The sequence below is a fragment of the Arvicanthis niloticus genome, chromosome 18 (genome assembly GCF_011762505.2).
Source record: "Arvicanthis niloticus isolate mArvNil1 chromosome 18, mArvNil1.pat.X, whole genome shotgun sequence".
Lineage (NCBI taxonomy): Eukaryota > Metazoa > Chordata > Mammalia > Rodentia > Muridae > Arvicanthis > Arvicanthis niloticus.
Window position 1 is genome coordinate 42,677,038 of NC_047675.1, and position 18,482 is coordinate 42,695,519.

At 46.0% G+C, this 18,482-nt stretch overlaps 1 pseudogene; it reads left to right on the forward strand.

The window, feature by feature from the left end:
• Positions 1–2,193: 2,193 nt before the first annotated feature.
• Positions 2,194–11,950, forward strand: LOC117722987 (proteasome subunit beta type-3 pseudogene; annotated as a pseudogene).
• The last annotated feature ends 6,532 nt before the right edge of the window (positions 11,951–18,482 follow it).

Consider the following 18,482-nt stretch of genomic DNA (forward strand, 5'->3'; position numbering starts at 1 on the left):
GGTCATGGTGTTTATCTCAGCAATAGAAACCCTAACTAGGACATCCTCTGAGTTCCTTTGATCATGGCGTTCTATCAAAGCAACAGAAAGCACTAACACTTTCCCTAAGGATGCATCTGTTACTTCAAATACCATGAGATATGGTACTGTGTTGCCCAGATGCTGGCCTCAAGCTCACTATATAATCAAAGATAGCCTTGAACCTCTGATCATCCTGCCTCGACTTCCCAAGTGCTGGGATTATGCTTCTCTGTGTCCACTTCTCCCCCCTCAGGCTTGGAAATAGCCAGCTCATCACATACTGGGCTGGGCTGGAGGAAGGGAAGGTTACAATGGTGGGTGGGTGTAATGCAGGGCTTTGGTGGATTCTTGAGCAAAGAGTACACACCCAGGAACAGCTTCAGAGAACTGGTTTGTTTATTTGAGGGGGGAGGGTATTTATGCCCCTGGGAAGGTAGCCAGAGTCTCTGAGACAAGATTTGTGTGGCAAGGTACAACTGGCCAGGGCAGTGTTGGGTGACTTCATCTGAATACTCAGGAGGTGGGGATCCAGGGGATAAACCTTATAAGGTCAAACAAGGAGTGAAGCCCAATACCTGTCACGGAGGTAGTAATTCTTACTAGGGTTGATGGTGAGCTGACTTTATGGCACAAAATTGGGAAAAGGGAGGGAGCCAACACCTGCCGCCCTCATCTGAGGTATCCTGGGTTGAATCTCTCCTCAACCCTTCCTCTGTTAATCCTGGGCCATTACCTTCCCACAGGATTACAGTTGAAGTGCCACTGTACTCTGTTTTTGAAGTGTGTGTGTGCATACAGGTGAGTTCGGGTGCTCTTAAAGACCAGAAGAGGATGTCAGATGCTCTGGATTTGGAGTTACAGGTGGTTGTGAGCTGCCCAATTTTCTCTCCTGGATGCCACGGACACTGTACTCACACACACATGACCCACACGGACATGTACATATACACGTTTTTAAGATACTATAAATAAATCTTTAAGAATAGCATGCATAAGAGAGACACTCTAAATTCCCACTTCCATGAAAGCCAGGCTTTGGAGTTACAAGTGCTTCAGAAATTTACATCAAGAAGAAAGACAACCAAGCACCTTCCGAGGGCGCCACGACAATGAACGAATGTGTCATGGAGAGATGGGAAAGATGGAGCACTCAGTGGAGAGATGAAAGAGAAAGCAAAGCCAAGACATTCATACACTGTGGTAAAAGGAGGAACTGGAGACTCATCATCAGTGAGGAACAGTCAGATATAAGAAGGCCATGGTGAGGTCCTACCCTGGGCTGCCACCAAGGGCCATATTGGCATCCATGGCTCTACTGCAGCTGAAGTCTGAGTCAATGCCTGTGGCCTGAATTACCACCAAAGGCCAAGCAGATGTCTGTGATCCGGGCTACCACCAGGGACTATGTGCTATCTGAGGTCTGTGCTGTCTCAGGTGGGCATGACATGATGATCTGAGGGGCCTAAGCTACTACCTGAGGTCATGGAGACATCCAGTTTCATGCTGCTGTGAGTGGAGGGGGTGGAGGGTGATGTCTATGTCTGTGGTCCTATGCTAGCCAGGGTTGGTGTTGAAGTATGACTCTACTGCCAGAGGCACTGTGCTGAGCTGGCCCCACCCCTTGCCAGCCACCATACTTAGGAGAGCTGGCTCTGCCCCTTGTAGGCAGCACAATGGGGCCGACCTTAAAGGGAAAGGCAGGGTGGGGAAAAGCAGGGAAGCAGGTGAGGCATTCTCTAAAGTGTGACCCTGGCCAAGCTAGCCTAGCCCCTAGTCTGCTATGGGGTGGGATGCCCTCCCCGCTTACCCCTCACTGCCCACAGCAGGCAGCAGAGCTGACCCCAAGGTCATAAGAACTGGAGAGCTGACTCCCACACCTCATCAACTGAACAGGCCCTGCACTTCGCCTGGGCAGCGCAGTAGAGCCCGGCCTGGTGGCAAAATCCCAGGTGAGCCAGCCCAAGGACATAAAAGCAGGAGAGCTCACCCTGTCCCCTTGCTGGCTGCTGCTTTGGGTGAGCTAGCTGGAACAGTGCTGGAGAGCTATCCATGGTAGTGTGGACGCAGGAAAGTTGGCGAGCTGACCAACTCAGCTACCTCCCAGACCCAAATCCAGGGCTTTGAGTTGGCCCACTCCAACATCTCCTCCATCTATGCGATCTGTTGGAGCGAATGAAAGGGCTGGACCTGCAGATCCAGAACTGCAGGATCTCCATGCCACAGGGCAAGGACAGGATATCTGAGAGGATTCCTGGTGAGGGTCCAGTATTGATAGTGTAGCAAAAGCCAGAGGCCTTAAAACAGACTCATTGCAATGAACATTTATTTGCAAGGAAAGTTGTGTGGACCAAGGGGTATACTGCGGGACACGCTGTGACACACTGCAGCTTCTGTCACAAGAATTTTATCTTATCTTACTTAATTTCTTTTGGTTGAGAGGTTGCAAGGGTGGAGGGCAAATATGAAGGGAAAGGGAGAGGGGTAGATTGGTGGTTCATAATGGGAAGTTAACAAAGGATCAAAAATAAAATTTGTAAAGGGCTTTCCATGCTCCCGAGTACCAGTTAGACTGAAACATCAGGGGACAGACAAATTGCACAACCTAAAATAACTTCTGTGTGCATGAAAATCACTACCATTACCATTGGTCCTTCCCCCATGATGCATATGGTGGGGACAAAGGTTCTTATTCTCTATAACAAATTACTTCCAGTTGCAAATTGGACTGTGTGAGTGTACTCCCAAGCACAGTGCACACAAGAAATAATTCCCTTAAGCCAGTTTCTACCATAACAAATAAGGCCCCTCAAGAATGGCTTGTTCTCCTAATTCCGTATACACCACCTTCAAGCACAAGAACGTCCTCAGAGATTATGGCCAATATCAGAGAAAACTTTAAAGTTATCTTGTGTTAATGTGTATGTGTGTCTGTTTGTGTGTATAAGTACTATGTATATGCAGTGACCTAAGAAGCCAGAAGATGGAATCATCTCTCTGTGTGTGTCTGTGTGTGTGTCTGTGTGTGTGTGTGCCTGTGTGTCTGTGTCTGTGTCTATTGTGTGTGTGTGTGTGTCTGTGTCTGTGTGTGTCTCTGTGTGTGTCTCTGTGTGACTCTGTGTGTGTGTCTGTGTGTCTGTGTGTGTGTCTGTGTGTGTATATTGTGTTAGAATCACAGGTTGCTGTGAGCTGTCTGATGTCATTTCTAGGAAGCAAACTTGGGTTTTCCTGAAGAACAGCAACAACTGAGCCATCTCTCCTCAGAAGAGAATGTTTCCAAGAGACACATTTTCATTAGAGATTAGAAACTAGCTATTAAAGGAGCCAATACATGCCTGGAATCCAAGAGAGAACTGATCAAACTAGAAAAGGAACAATATATTTCTCTCCTAATAGACACCAACTTCATGCAGCAAAACAGTAAGTAACCAGGTTCTCAGTCAGAGGGGATGGTTCAGCAGGTTCAGGTGCTTGCCACTAACCCTGATGGTCAAGTTTGATCCCCAGGACTCAAATAGTGGAAGGAAAAAGAAAAAAACAGAATCTACCAAGTTGTCCTCTGACCTTCACACATGTATGGAGAGACACACACAAAATAGATGATAGATAGATAGATAGATAGATAGATAGATAGATAGATTGTTGATAGATGATAGATAAGATAAAAATAGATGATACATACATATACATAATATACATATACATACATACATGGATATATATACATGGATACATAGATACGTAGATGATAGAAAGATAGATGTAATTTATAGTAGAAACCAGGCTCGGTAGCCAAACTCTCTGGGTTAAGCACCTGCTTTCCCACCCAAACAAGCTATCTAAACCTTGACAGTCACTCATCGCTTAAAGCCTCAAGTGTCCCTCACAGGGTAAATATGAGTTCAGCAGATAAGAGACAATGGATATAGAGGATTTTCTGGGTAGTTTTGTCAATTTGATACAAGCTATAATTATTTGAAAGGAAGAAATGTCAACTCGGAAAATGTCTCCATAAAATCTGGATGTAGGGCATTTTCTTAATTAGTGATCAATTGGGGAGGGCCAGACCATTGTGGTTGATGCCATCCCTGGGCTGGTGGGGATCCTGGGTTTTATAAGAAAGCAGGTTAAGCAAGCCATGGGAAGCAAGTCAGTAAACAGCACTTCTCCATGGCCTCTGCATCAGCTCCTGCCTCCAGGGTCCTGCCCTATTTAAGTTCCTGTCCTGACTTCCGTCCATGGTGAGCTATGATGTGGAAGCGTTAAGTTCAATAAACCCTTTCCTCCCCAACTTGCTTTTTGGTCATGTTGTAGCAAGAGAAACCCTGACTAATACAATGATGCAGAGAAAATAGCTTAGGTGTCAAGAGAAAGGTTGAGGAATGTGGGGTCCCTCTGGCTGTGGGTTTGTTTGTGAAAGTCAGAAAACAGGCTCCCTATGCTTGGCTATCATTCCCAGATTGCATAAGCTCTTTCCCCCAAACCAAACAAATCTATCCACTCTTAAAGCTAAAATTCCACTGAATAGGCACCGTCTTAGATCAACTCTTCATCAGCATCATGGCCATAGACTAGTGTGTATCTCAAACCTCATCAGAGATGCTTCTTCTTGCCGTAGAGGGAGGTTAGCACGGACCCACAACTGGTCAGTGAGCACAAAATAAGACACGACGGAGTGCTCCTCCCAAGGTTTGGGGATCACTACAGAAGAGGGAAGAGCCAGCGGTGAAAGAACACATCACAGAAACAGTGATGTCTGACTGTAACGCTGTAGTTGTACACATGAGCTGATGACAGCAAGATCAAGCCAGACAAAATCTCAGCGTGGAGGAGGAGAGAATATCAGGAAGTCCCACTCCTAGCTCAGGAGCTATTGGCAATTGATAGCTGGTTGAACAGAAAAAGCCAACATTTTTCAGGGCTGCAGATTCTGAGAGGCTACCCATGCTCTGGTAGACGGACCCACAGTCATGCACATACCAAAAGCACTAAGTAGATTCCATACATTTACAAAAAGTTATCAGAGAACACATGAAATTTTGGCGGTAATCGTAGTGATGAAGAAGGAGGACTTACTTGATCAAAGCATACATGTATGAAATTCTCAATCAAAAATATTTTTTAAAAGCTAAAATTATGTCTCCTTGACAGCCATTCTAAAGATGGCCCAAGATAATTTGGCTCTGGAGCTGCAACATTCCAACTCTCCACAATCAGGAAGCTCTCATCAGTCATCCTTGTAGAACTCACACCTTCAACAGAGGCATGGCTCTTTTTTTTTTTTTTTTTTTTTTTTTTTTTTTTTTTTTTGACAGAAGCGAGAGCCAGACAATCCATTGACTGGATTCGACCTGTCTTCAGGCCACCAAGATCCCTTGTGTTCCTCTCCTCTAAGAACTAGTCACAGCTCATTGCAATCATATCAAAAATTCAACAGCTTCCCCACCCTCTGTGGATTCTTCCAGAACACAGAGCAGATGTTTTCGCCCACATCTTCCTTGCCTAGCTCCTGGATTTCTCAAATGATCTAACGCCGTCAGTTGAGGAATGACAGCAGGGAAGGCACAGTAGAACACAGCATAGAACAGGGACCATGCACATTCCCACTAGGCATGCCTCTGGCCAAACGTCCCCTTGTGGCGCTGTCACAGTTGCCCTGCAAGAGTCACAAAACACAGGACAGAAGCCCCGTACTCATGATGATTAATTCTGGCTGTCCATGTGACTGCTTCTGGAACCAATCAAAAGGCAAGCCTGGGCACTCGTGTGGGGAATTTTTTTGTTTGGATCATTAGAAGGCAGAAGACCTGCCTTAAATATGGGTGAGGGCTTTCTGTGGAGGCTCAACCGTAAGGGAGATGGAAGGAGGAGACTTTGCTTTTTTTTTTTTTTTTTTTTTTTTGCCTGTTTACCTTCATTATTGATATTCTTGTTTTGAGCTCTTCTCTTCTCTTCTCTTCTCTTCTCTTCTCTTCTCTTCTCTTCTCTTCTCTTCTCTTCTCTTCTTTTCTTCTGTATGCCTGTCTGTGTGTTTGTGCTCTGATTGTGTGTCTGTGCCCCTCATGCCCTTGGAGTCCAGAACGCTAGATCCCCTGGAACTGGACTTATAGATAGTTATGAGCTTCCATGTAAGTGCTGGGAATCAAACCCGGGCCCTTTGTGAGAGCGGTCAGTGCTCTTGGCCATGAAGGCATCTCTCTAGCCCCCTTACCTTCACTGTTATGACAACTTCATCCCTCCTGTAGCAGATGCATCCCCTTGCAGGTTATTAGAAACAGCTTCTGGTTTCTAGCATAGCCAGAAGCCCAGAGGCTCTTCAGGAATCCCCCCGGGCCCTCAGTGCCCGATGAGGACTGAGGAGACATCCAGCCTCAGGGACTGAGCCACAAGCGTCTTCTTGGCTTCTCCAGTGTGAGACATTGTTGAACTCCCTCCACACATGGTATGGTGCCATCCGATCTAAAAAGTTCTCAGTTTGATCCATATTCATTCTATTGATTCCAATCCTTGATCCTTTAGAGACCTTGTGATACTGATACTGCTCCCCAGCACCGACTAGGGGTACCGACATTTCTTTTATGGAAAATCACTACAGAGGCTGCACTACAAGTCGATGCTAGTTTGCTGAGTCATATACATAGCACCCCCCAAACCATCAATCCAATCAATAAAATTAAGTAAATAAAGCCAATATAGGATTCTCCCTAGAATGTGGAGAGAGGTACCACTGTGTCCTAGTAGGTACCTTCTCTGGAAAGGTCTCCAGCAAAGGGAGGCAGATGGTGAAAAGTAAGATTCCTAAAGCATCTCCCCAAGCCAATGGATGCTCTTCCTAACAAGGCTTTCTTAATGTCCCTGAGGAAGATCTTTCCTCAGCCCCTTCTCCCACATGCTCCCTGAAGAGACAACAGTCCATACTGAAGGAACCAGGGGCAGGACAGCCTCTCCATCCTTGGAGAATCAAAGGCCACAGGTCAGGTCACAGCCTCTGCACCTCCTTATCCCCAGTTGTGACAGGACCGGAATGCTGCCTCCAAAGCAACTAGGACATTGTGTTTTACCGACACTGCAGAGAACCTAGGAGCACGTGCACAGGCAAACACACAGGCACATGCCAGCGAGGTACACAAGGATAGGCACACAAACCCAGACACCATCCCCTGCACTGTGGGAACACGCCATCTTTTTACAAAGAGAAGTCAGTGTGTTTCTTATCATGGTCAGATGAGGCAACTTCCAAAACTGCTCCAAAGCTGCATCAACCAGGTCTATGTCTTGTCATTTCTTATCTCTTTCAGGAGTTGAAAAATTACCATCTGACATTCCATATACGAGTATCAAGTCTGCAGGCCCTCCCCATCTCATATCGCCAGGTTAGCTGCAAAGAAGGAGGAAGGCGGGATTATCTGCCATGGCCATGACATGTGTTCCCTCCTTCCTCTTAGGATTTGCTTAAGGACTGGAAGTGTACTCTCTGAAACCAGGCTGCTTCCTCCCATCTTCCCTCCTCCTCCTCTCCCTCCCTAATCCCCAGGTCTCCCTGGACCAGAAAAGTCCTGATGGACATCTCTGGGCAGCACCCTGACTTCCCTAGACATTTGGCTATGACATCCCAATTCCCACAGATCTCTCTCTCTCTCTCTCTCTCTCTCTCTCTCTCTCTCTCTCTCTCTCTCTCCCTCCCTCCCTCCCTCCCTCCCTCCCCCTTCCAGTGTACTGTACTCTGAGCCCCAAGCCAATGAGAACCAAGGACCGAGACATGGTTAGGAGCTGCCAAGGGCCAACGTGAGGTGTCCTGTAACCTTTCCCTTGCCTTTTCAACTTCGGGCACTAGACAAGTTCTTTAATCTAATATTCCCTATGCAGTCGTGTGGCAATGAGGTCATTCAGTAAGCACTTAGCACCTGGCAGATAACAGGAAGACAATGCCTACACAATTCACCTGCAATAACAGAGGTATAACTAAATTTTCCAAAGTCTCTGGCTTCTCTGTTTGCATGTACATAAAATAGGAGGCAATGTTTTCTTGTCTGCCTGGCCTTGGCACAGGTTTTTAAAACTGTTTTTTTAATTTTTTTTTCTGAGTGTGTGTGTGTGTGTGTGTATGTGGCTGTGTGTGGCTGTGTGTGGCTGTGTGTGTGTTTGTGTGTGTGTCTGTGTGTGACCCTGTGTGTGTCTGTGTGTGTCTGTGCATATGACTGTGTGTGTGTCTGTATGTGTGTGTGTCTGTATGTGTGTCTGTGTATGTGTCTATGTGTATGTCTGTGTGTGTGTCTATCTGTATGTCTGTGTGTCTATCTGTGTGTCTGTGTGTGACTGTGTGTGACTGTGTGTGTGTCTGTGTGTGTGTCTATGTGTATGTCTGTGTGTCTGTGTGACTGTGTGTGACTGTGTGTATGTCTGTGTCTATATGTATGTCTATGTGTGTCTCTGTATATAACTGTGTGAGACTGTATGTGACTGTGTATGTGTCTGTGTGTGTCTGTGTGTATCTGTGTGTGTCTGTGTGTGTCTGTCTGTGTGTGTCTATGTGTGTGTCTATGTATGTGTCTGTGTGTCTATATGTGTGACTGTGAGTATGTCTGTGTGTGTGTCTGTGTGTGACAGTATCTGTGTGTGTGTGTCTGTGTGTGTATCCTCACACCACGAGTAAAGATGCCCAAGGAGGACAGAAGACAGCATCAGATCCCCTGAAGGAGGAGTTATAGGTGGTTGTGGGGAACTAAACTAGGGTCTTCTGAAAGAGCAGTGGACATTCTTAACCACAGAGCCAGCTCTCCAGCCATTGGCATGGGTTTCTCAGGCATTTGTCCTCTAAGAAGTTTATTTTGGTGTCTGGAAATTGCAGCTTATGAAAGCTGACCTTGGAGGGTTCCATTTAGAGTTTTGCCTTGGGAGTCATAAGTGAACCATAAGACAGTGAACAAGTCTTGACTCTACAGAATCAATAGCCTAGATTCTACAAAGCACAAACCCTTACACAAACCCTTACACAGGCATAGCAATAAGGACGTAATACATTGGAATCCTCCTCCCCAGTAGAGTCTCATGTATACCAGATTGGCCTCGAACCTCCCTGCATAGTTGAGATTCTTGACATTCTAATCCCCCTGCCTCTATTTCCCAAGCTCTGAGACTACCAAGGCACTATTCACTTTAAATGGTTTTATGGGATGCTAGGGATCGAACCCAGGGATTTGTGCATGCTTGGCAAGAGCTTTACCAACTGAGCCATAGCCCGTCCCTGGCATCCCATTCTGAGAGTGTGCTGATGAGGAGATGCCGTAATAGAAAGAAAGAGAGAGGAGGCGGGGAGAAAAGGCTGATGGGCCGATGTCTTTCCTTCTTTCCTTGCATCTGGTGTCACCTACACATAGGTCAGGACCTGACCTAATACATCAGGATGCCACACTATGCCTGGATGACAGATATACATAGTGGCTCAAGGTGACTTGTCAGTGCCAGCATCTTTTGACCCTCCCTACCTGTGTCAGCATCTTGCAGCGTCTGCTTACATGGCAAGTCTTCTGGAACTTTCCCCCGGTCCGCACTGGGAGTTTCTCTACTGTGTTCCATTCCTATCGCATCCACGAAGCATGTTATTCATTACTGACCTCTAGAGACCCCAAGGATAACAAAGGCAGATGCATTATTCCCTTAACATCCATTGGGTTCCCCAGTGCACAGTAGGTCTGCATACTTTTGTAACCAATGAATGACAAAACTGCGTTAAAGAAGATGAGTCAAGGTTTCAAGTAGCTTCCGGAAGCATGTTGTCACTGTATCGAGTATCTACGAGGGAGTTCTTGGCCCAACTCACACCCCGGTCTGGGCAATCAGACAGGCTCTCACTTTCGTTCAAACATACAGAAAGGAGGGGGCGGGAGCTCTGGAATTTCTTAAACAGGGTATATACGGTGGTGGATCAGACAATCCTATGTGCAAAAGGAAACCTGACTTCCAGTCGACACTCAGCCTTCCCAAAGTCCTTGTCCACGGGGCTGAGTGTTCAGTACCCAAATCCCAGATGTCTGTGCACAGCATTGACCACAAATCCCCTATACTGCCTTGGCCAGCGCAGGGAGGGAAAGGCTAAGTTGGGCCCACTGCAGAGGGCGGGCGGGACGGGGCGGGGCCTGCAGGAGGGAGTCCGGTGTGGATTTAAGCCTCATGCCAACATTCATAGCTACCCTTGGCGGTACTCCAGCTCAGGCCTCGCATCTGCCAAGCTGAAGTTCTGTCCAGAAACCTGCTGGAGCCTAGTGCAGGAAGGCTCCTGGGAAGAGGTAGGCTCCCAGCAGTGATGGGCGGAAGTGGGAGGTCAGTAAACAGGAGGAAGTTTAGACAGCCTCCTTCCCTGGGGCATTGGCAGCTTCTAGGTCAGGAGGAGTAAGCTGCTAGCAGATCAGAAACTTGGCTCGGCAAAGAATAGAAGAATATTTTGGAAGTTGCAGAGTCAATCTTGTAAGGTTTTTTTTGTTTGTTTGGTTTTTTTTAAAGTGCAGCCAGTTCCCGTATTTGGGTCTTCAAGTGGCAGGGGGTGGGAGGTGCCTTCCTCACGACCTTCAGAGCAGCAGCGGGCTCAAGGTCAGGATACTGGACCCAACCAGAAGCTGGGTCATCCAAGTCTCATTGAACTGTTTGAAGATCACCAGTCAGTTAAGAAACATTTGCGAGCATCCCAGTAGGCTGAGGATGCAGCTGACTGACTGGAAAGGGAACTCACAACCAGTTGGCAGCTAAGAAGCATTTACTAAAGAAACCCATTTGCCCACCATGAGGGTTTGAATGTGGTAGGCCCATGAAAAGTGGCACTATTAGGAGGTGTGGCCTTATTGAAGGAGGTGTGGCCTTATTGAAGGAGGTGTGGCCTTATCGAAGGAGGTGTGGCCTTGTTAGAGGAAGTGTGTTATTGTGGAGGCCAGGCTTTGAGGTCTCTCGTGTGTGTGTGTGTGTGTGTGTGTGTGTGTGTGTGTGTGTGTGTGTGTATGCTCAAGTCTGACCAGTGTGATCCAGAGCCTCAGCCTAGTTGCCTACAGAAGACAGTCTCCTTCTGTCTGCTTTTGAATCAAGATGTAGAACTCGGCCCCTCCAGCACCATGTCTGCCTGCAGGCTCCCCTGCTTCCTGCCATGATGATACTGGACTAACCCTCTGAAACCGTAAGCCAGCCCCGATTAAATGTTGTCCTTTACAAGAGTTGCCTTGATCATGGTGTCTCTTCCCAGCAATTAAACCCTAATTAAGACACACTCTGACAGCGTCGACCCTAAGAAACCCAGAGCCTGTTTGCAGGCAACTCAGTGGTGGTCCTGCTCCCAATACATCACAGTCATGTCTATTATGTTCTATAATGGAGGGGCGGGGCCTTCATGGCCATAAAGGGAAAGAACTGTGTAGCCATCACTGCAGACAGGCGTTTCGGGATCCAGGCCCAGATGGTGACCACGGACTTCCAGAAAATCTTTCCCATGGGTGACGGGCTCTCCATAGGCCTGGCCAGCCTGGCCACTGACGTCCAGACAGTTGCCCAGCATCTCAAGTTCCAACTGAACCTGTATGAGCTGACGGAAGGTCAGCAGATCAAGCCTTACACCCTCATGAGCACGGTGGCCAACCTCTTGTATGAGAAATGGTTTGGTCCCTACTACACAGAACCTGTCATTGCTGGCCTGGACCCGAAGACTTCTAAGCCCTTCATTTGGTCTCTGGACCTCATTGGCTGCCCCATGGTGATTGATGACTTTGTAGTCAGTGGTACCTGCTCTGAACAAATGTATGGGATGTGTGAGTCTCTCTGGAAGCCCGACATGGATCCAGAGTACCTGTTTGAAACCATTTTCCCAGGTCAAGCTGAATGCTGTGGACTGGGACACATCATGATCGTTGTCCACATAATTGAGAAAGACAAAATCACTACCAGGATGGACTAACCTGTGCTCTAGATGGACTAACCTGTACTCTGGTCCCATCTCCTTTTTGTTGTTTTTCTTTTTTAATAAAATCACCTTTCTCTCCAAAGGAAAAGAAAAAAAAAAAAGACACACTCTGAGATACCCTCTGAAGCACCCTGTGAGGTTGCCATAACTAAAGGTGCTCACTTACTCAATGAACTCATACATTTCCCTTCCATTCTTTGATTTCTTTCTCCCTTCCTTTCTTCTCTCTCTCTCTCTCTCTCTCTCTCTCTCTCTCTCTCTCTCTCTCTCTCTCTGTCTTTCTTTCTTTTAAGCCAATACCACAACCTGGAGAAAGACCTAAATTTGATCTCCAAAACCCACATGAAAAAGCCTGGCTCCAGGACCCCCAGTGGAAGGATAAGGACAGCAATCCACCCACAAAACTTTTCAACCCCAACTTTGTCCTGTCTAAAAGAAATGCAGGAACAAACATGGAGCAGAGACTGAAGAAATGATCAATAACCAGCCCAACTTGCAATCTATCCCACGGGCAAGCACCAGTCCCTGACATCATTAAGGCTACTCCGTTAGGCTTGCAGACAGGAGCTTAGCATAAGTGTCCTCTGAGAGGCTCTACGAAGCAGCTGACTGAAACAGATGCAGATACCCACAGCCAAACATTGGACAGAGGTTGGGACTCTTATGGAAGAGTTGAAGACCCTGAAAGGGATGGGAACCCCACAAGAAGACCAAAAGAGTCAATAACCTGAACCCCTGGAGCTTTGAGAGACTGGTCCAGCAACCAAAGAACATACTCCAACTGGAAGAAGGCCCCCTGTACATATATTAGCAGACTTGCAGCTCAGTCTTCATCTGAATCGCCCAATAACTGGGGTGGAGGCTTTCCCTAAAGCTGTAGCCTGACTGTGTTGTCCATTCCCCAACAGGACTGCCTTCTCTGACCTCCATGGGAGAGGATGCACCTAATCTGGCAGAGATTTTATGTGCCAGAGTAGAGGATACCCAGGTGCATCACCCTCGCAGAGGAGAAGGGGATGAGGGGTGGGAGGAGGGACTCCATGGGGGGGGGGGGAGAACCAGGAACAGCATTTGGGATGTTAATTAATTGATTAATTAATTAACTAATTAATTAAAAGTCTGACTTGATGGCATGCCTTGTAATCCTACACACCAAGACTGTAATCCCAGGTCAATGATAGAACCTGGCTCAGTAGGTAAAGGTGCTTAATGCCAAGTGTGATGGCGCTCCCAAATCACACTCATCCATCCACTAAAGTGGCTTGAATAGAGTGACCCCCTAGGCTCGTATGTTTGAAGGCTTAATCACCAGGAAGTGGAACTCTAGGAAAGGGTTAGAAGGATTGGGAGGTTGTTGAAGTAGGTGTGGCTTTGCTGGAGGAAGCATGTCACTGGGAGTGGGCTTGGAGGTTTCAAAAGCTCACACTAAGCCTATGTGTTCTCTCTCTCTCTCTCTCTCTCTCTCTCTCTCTCTCTCTCTCTCTCTCTCTCTCTCCCTGACTACAGATCAGAATATAGCTCTCAGCTACTGCTCCAGTGCCTGCCTGCACGCCACCATGCCCCCACCACCACGATGAGTGTACCTCTAAATTGTAAGCAAGTTCCCAGTTAAGCCCTTTTCTTTCATAGGGTCACATTGCTTCTGGGGTCTCTTCCCAGCAGTAGAACAGTGACTAAGACACCTACTTAGTTTTTAGCTGTTGGGAGTCACCACTCATCACTGTCTCCTCACACTTGCTCATCCCTCCGTGCCCCCTGCCTCACTACTCACTGATGCCTGAGCTGGGAAATTGAAACTATCTTTAACTCCTTCTCTAGCCCCAGGGTATCCAGTGCCATCTTCTGATCTCCAAGGGCACTGTACTCTAGAGTGTGAGCGTGCATGCACACACACACACACACACACACACACACACTTAAAATAAAATAAATATTTACAAAGGAAGAAACCTCCTATAAGAACTAGGATTGTGTTGGCTTGCTGGGGCTTCCATAATAAAGTACAATAGACTGGAGGCTTCAACAACAGAAGTTTATAGCCTCATAGTTCTAGAGTCAAATGTCTAAGCTCAAGGTGTTTAGAAGGTCAGTATCCTCAGAGGCCTCTCTTCAACTCATACAGGACAATTTTCTCTGTATGTAACTCATCACACACACATACACACATCGCCGCCATCACCAACATCACAACCACCACCATATATATATATATATATTACATATATATTATATATATATTACGTATATATTATATATACATATATATTACGTGTTACATGGGTTTAAGTCTATTTTTTTCACTTTTCTTAATTGGATATTTTCTTTATTTACATTTCAAATGTTATCCACTTTCCAGGTCTCCCCTCTAGAACCCCTTATCCCATCCCCCTCCCCCTGCCTCTCCACCACCCACCCACCCACTCCTGCCTTCCCACCCTGGCATTCCCCTACACTGGGGCATCAAGCCCCCTCAGTCCCAGGCGTATCAGTATGACAGTCCTATGGGATTAGGACTCACCTAATAACTTCATTTTAATTTAATCTCTTTTTAAATGTCCCATCTCCAAATACAGTCACATACTGAGATCCTATAATAAAGGAGTCTGGGAGACATGAGACACACTATAACAGGGTCCTCTGGTCAGAACCAAGATGCCAGCTTCAGGGACAACATAGTAATGAATCTCTGAGTTAAGAAGCCAGAGCTCATAGATGTCGCCTCAGAGCCTTAGGCCAACCACAGTCCAAGGTACTTCTCCTCTCCGGCACTTTTATTTCCTTGTTGACTGACCTCTGAGATGGAGTTGGTTAAGAGCTTTGAAGCATCGTCAATCAACTCGGTCACTCCAACCTAAACTCTATTCACACAGAATGAAAGTGCTCCAAGGTCACTTGAAAAGCAGTAGTCCAGATTGCTTTTACAATTGTAATGTTTTATCTGATGGGGCAAGCTTGGTTTTTCTGTCACAAAGCACACTGAGACACACCTGGGCAATATATTCCTCCACACAATATTAAAAAGAAGAAGGCAACTTCTTTAAGCCCTTAGTCGAGCCGGGGGCGGGGGGAAGCATAAGAACTTCATAGTCACCATTCTTTGCTTTGTTTGGTAGCACAAAGCAAAGACTCTTTCAGAAAAGACCTATCTTTCACCCCTTCATGCTGGTCATATGTAGTAATGTCCCCCTAGCACACTGGTGACGGTGTCTGTAACAGCACAGAGCTCCATGGAATCCAGATGCCAGTATCCTCCACAGCAACCTCAGCATCAGCATCTGGATGAAGCCTGCAGATATCCTGTCATCTCTGTACCAACCCTTTTAGCCTCATTCTCGGGAGTTGGACCATGTATGTTTTCTAATGTTTCCTTTGTTTTCCTTCTGGCTCCTTTAGGTGATCCTCATCCATCTAGAACCCGTCTCTACATATTCTTCCCATATCAGATAACTCAGGACAGTTGTAAAACCAGTCTGTACTTCTGCTTTTTAAGACCCTGGACATCAACACATGCTTTTTCTTGGCTTGATCTCAGCCATGCTTCTTCCCAGAGTCTCCAAGGGAAGAATCCATATATAATTTTTTTCTCTGCTTCCAGTATGTTTTTATGACTTGAATATGGAAGTTATGAGAATTTCCTTGTTCTGGACCAGAAAGATGGATCATAGGGTAAAGGTGCTTGTATACCAAGCCTGACAACTTGAGTTTGATCCTTGGGACCCAAAGAAGGAAAGAAGGAGAGAATTGACTCCTCAAGTTTCTCTATGACTTCCACACATGAGCCCCCAACAAACATGCACTAAATATATAAATCTAATGTTTTAAGGACAGAGGGGTTTATTTTGGTTTGTACTTCCAGAAGACACACAGTGCACAATGGTGGGAATGCTGACATTTACAGGATGTTGAGATGACACCATGCTGTAGACTGAGTCACTGACCACAGAGAGAGTGTCAGGAAAGCTCACAGGACAAGAGCAGAGAGCAGTAAGAATGCTGATGTCACTCCCAATGTCAGACTTGGGACATTTCCCCTTTGATCTGCACCTCCAAAGTCAGCATCCTTGAAGACAGAAATTTTAAAAGTACAGATCCATGTATGAGACCTGCAAGCATGTCTTGGGCTGTTCCTGGTTATGTGTCCCCCCCCCCATTTTGTCCTCTGAATTAAGGATGTCATTATTCCTGAGTTAATCATGATTCTTGCTAACAGATGATACACCCCTAAAGAAAACCAGCTTTAGATACAAGGATTGTATTGCCCCAAAGTAAGAGAACTGTGCGGAATCAAGGTTTAGGGAAGGGTGCTGGGCTAAACACTTTACAGAACATCCCAGAAAACTCACTTCTATTTGCACTCTGTGAACCTGATCTTATTCAGAAGTGGGATGTTTGAATATGTAGTTCAATTAAGATGGGGTTGTATTAGATTTGCGTATCCTCTGCAGGGGAGGGACATCTGGATAAAACCATATACTGGCTTGGAGAGATGGCTCAGTGGTTAAGAGAACTTACTGCTTCAGCTGAAGACCAGAGTTCAGTTCCCAGCACCCATATCAGGCAGTTCACAACTGCATAGAAACCCAGCTCCAAGGGATTCGGTGCCCTCTTCTGGCCTTTGCAGCCAACTGCACACATAGACACCTGTGCATGCTCATAAACACACACACACATACACACACACATACACACACACATACACACAAGTAATTTTTTAAAAATATCTTTAGGAAAGAAAGACATCTGACAGGTGCAATAGAGATAGAAAGTTGGACATGGACAGCCATTGGCCACCAGATAGCTGGAAGAGATTTCCAGAGCAGATTCCTCCATCCGTCTTTAGAGCTATGGGAGAAAGCATATTGTTTGTTTTTAAGCCACCTCAGTCAGAGTTATTCATCAAGTCAGCCCCAGACTCTAGCGCAAAAGATGAGAAAACTCAAGACACCAGGGCATGCAGTTGTTTGTCTGAGACCACACTGTTGTAAGAAGAGAGCTGGGACTGCTTGAAACTGTCTTATTGAGGAAGAGTTCATATACAGACAAGACATCTGTGGAAGCAACAACTCAACAACTTAGGTACAATCGTGAAGTTTTGTCTCTGTCCACATCACAGTGAGAACTTGAACCCATGCAGCTTGATTCCCAGGCTATAACTACAGCTCGTGTGTTGTGTTGCTAGAAAGGAAGGAATAAAGACATCCTAGCCAAGTGTAAAATTATAACTGGAGGCCAGAAAGATAGATCAATGGTTAAAGACGTTTGATGCTGTATCTGATGATTTGAGTTCAATCCCTGGAACTCACATGGTGGAAAAAGAAAACCAGTGTCTTCCAGTTGTCCTCTGACATCAAAGTGTACAGCATGGTATGAGTGTTGTCTTAGTCAGGATTTCTATTACTGTAATAAGACGCCACAAACAAAAGCAAGTTGAGGAGGAAATGGTTTATTTTGAGGAGGAAATGGTTATTTTGGTTTACAGTTGCACATCCCAGAAGGCAGACCAGGAACTCGAACAGGGCAGGAGCTTTGGGCAGAAGATGATGCAGAGAGGCCATGGAGGAATGCTGCTTGCTGTCTTACTCTCCATGATCACCTGATGCCTTTGAAACCAGTACCACCTTTTAAACCCAGTCTCACATTTGGCTGGCAGCAAGAAGTATAGTTTTAGTTTCGTCAACCAGAAGAAATATTTTACTAGGATATGGCTTCTTCATCACTGCCAGTTTCTCAGCTCTAGATGACCAGCATCAATTGCCTCAGAAAAACAAAGGTTTCACTTCAATGGTTTGTAATTCAAAAATATCACTTGAACTAACTTGATAGAGTCTTTGCTCCCCGCAGAAACTTCACAAGCCATATCTGCACTGTCTGCATTTCTCTCAGAGGTCTTATCTTTGAATCTCTCACAGAACAGCCCACTGGGCTCTGAGCACTCAACAATTTTTCTAGACCAAAGTTCAAATGCAACCACAATTCTCCTAAAAAACACACACACACACACATGGTCACAACCTGTCACCCCACTTCTGGCACCAACTTTTGTCTTAGGTGAGGTCCTATTGCTTTGATCAAATACCATGGCCATAAACATCTGTGAGAGGAAAGAGTTTACTTTGCTTACCCTCCTAAATCACAGTCCATCATCAAAAGAAGTCAGGGCAGTAATCAAGCAGGACAGAAACCTGGAGGCAGGGACCAATGCAGAATCCATAAATGAGTGCTGCTTCCTGGCTCACTCCCTCATGGCTTGCTTTTGTATAGCACCTAGGATCATCAGTCCAGGAATGTCAACACAAACAAGGAACTGGGCAATCTTACATAAATCATCAATCAAGAAGATTCAACCTGAAGTACTTGAAGTCCTCACTTGAGCAATAAGACAACTAAAAGAGATTAAGGGGATACAAACTGGAAAGGAAGAAGTCAAAGTATAGCCATTTGCAGATGATATGATAGGATATACCAAAAATTCTACCAGAGAACTCCTACAGCTGATAAACACCTTCAACAAAGTGGCTGGATGCAA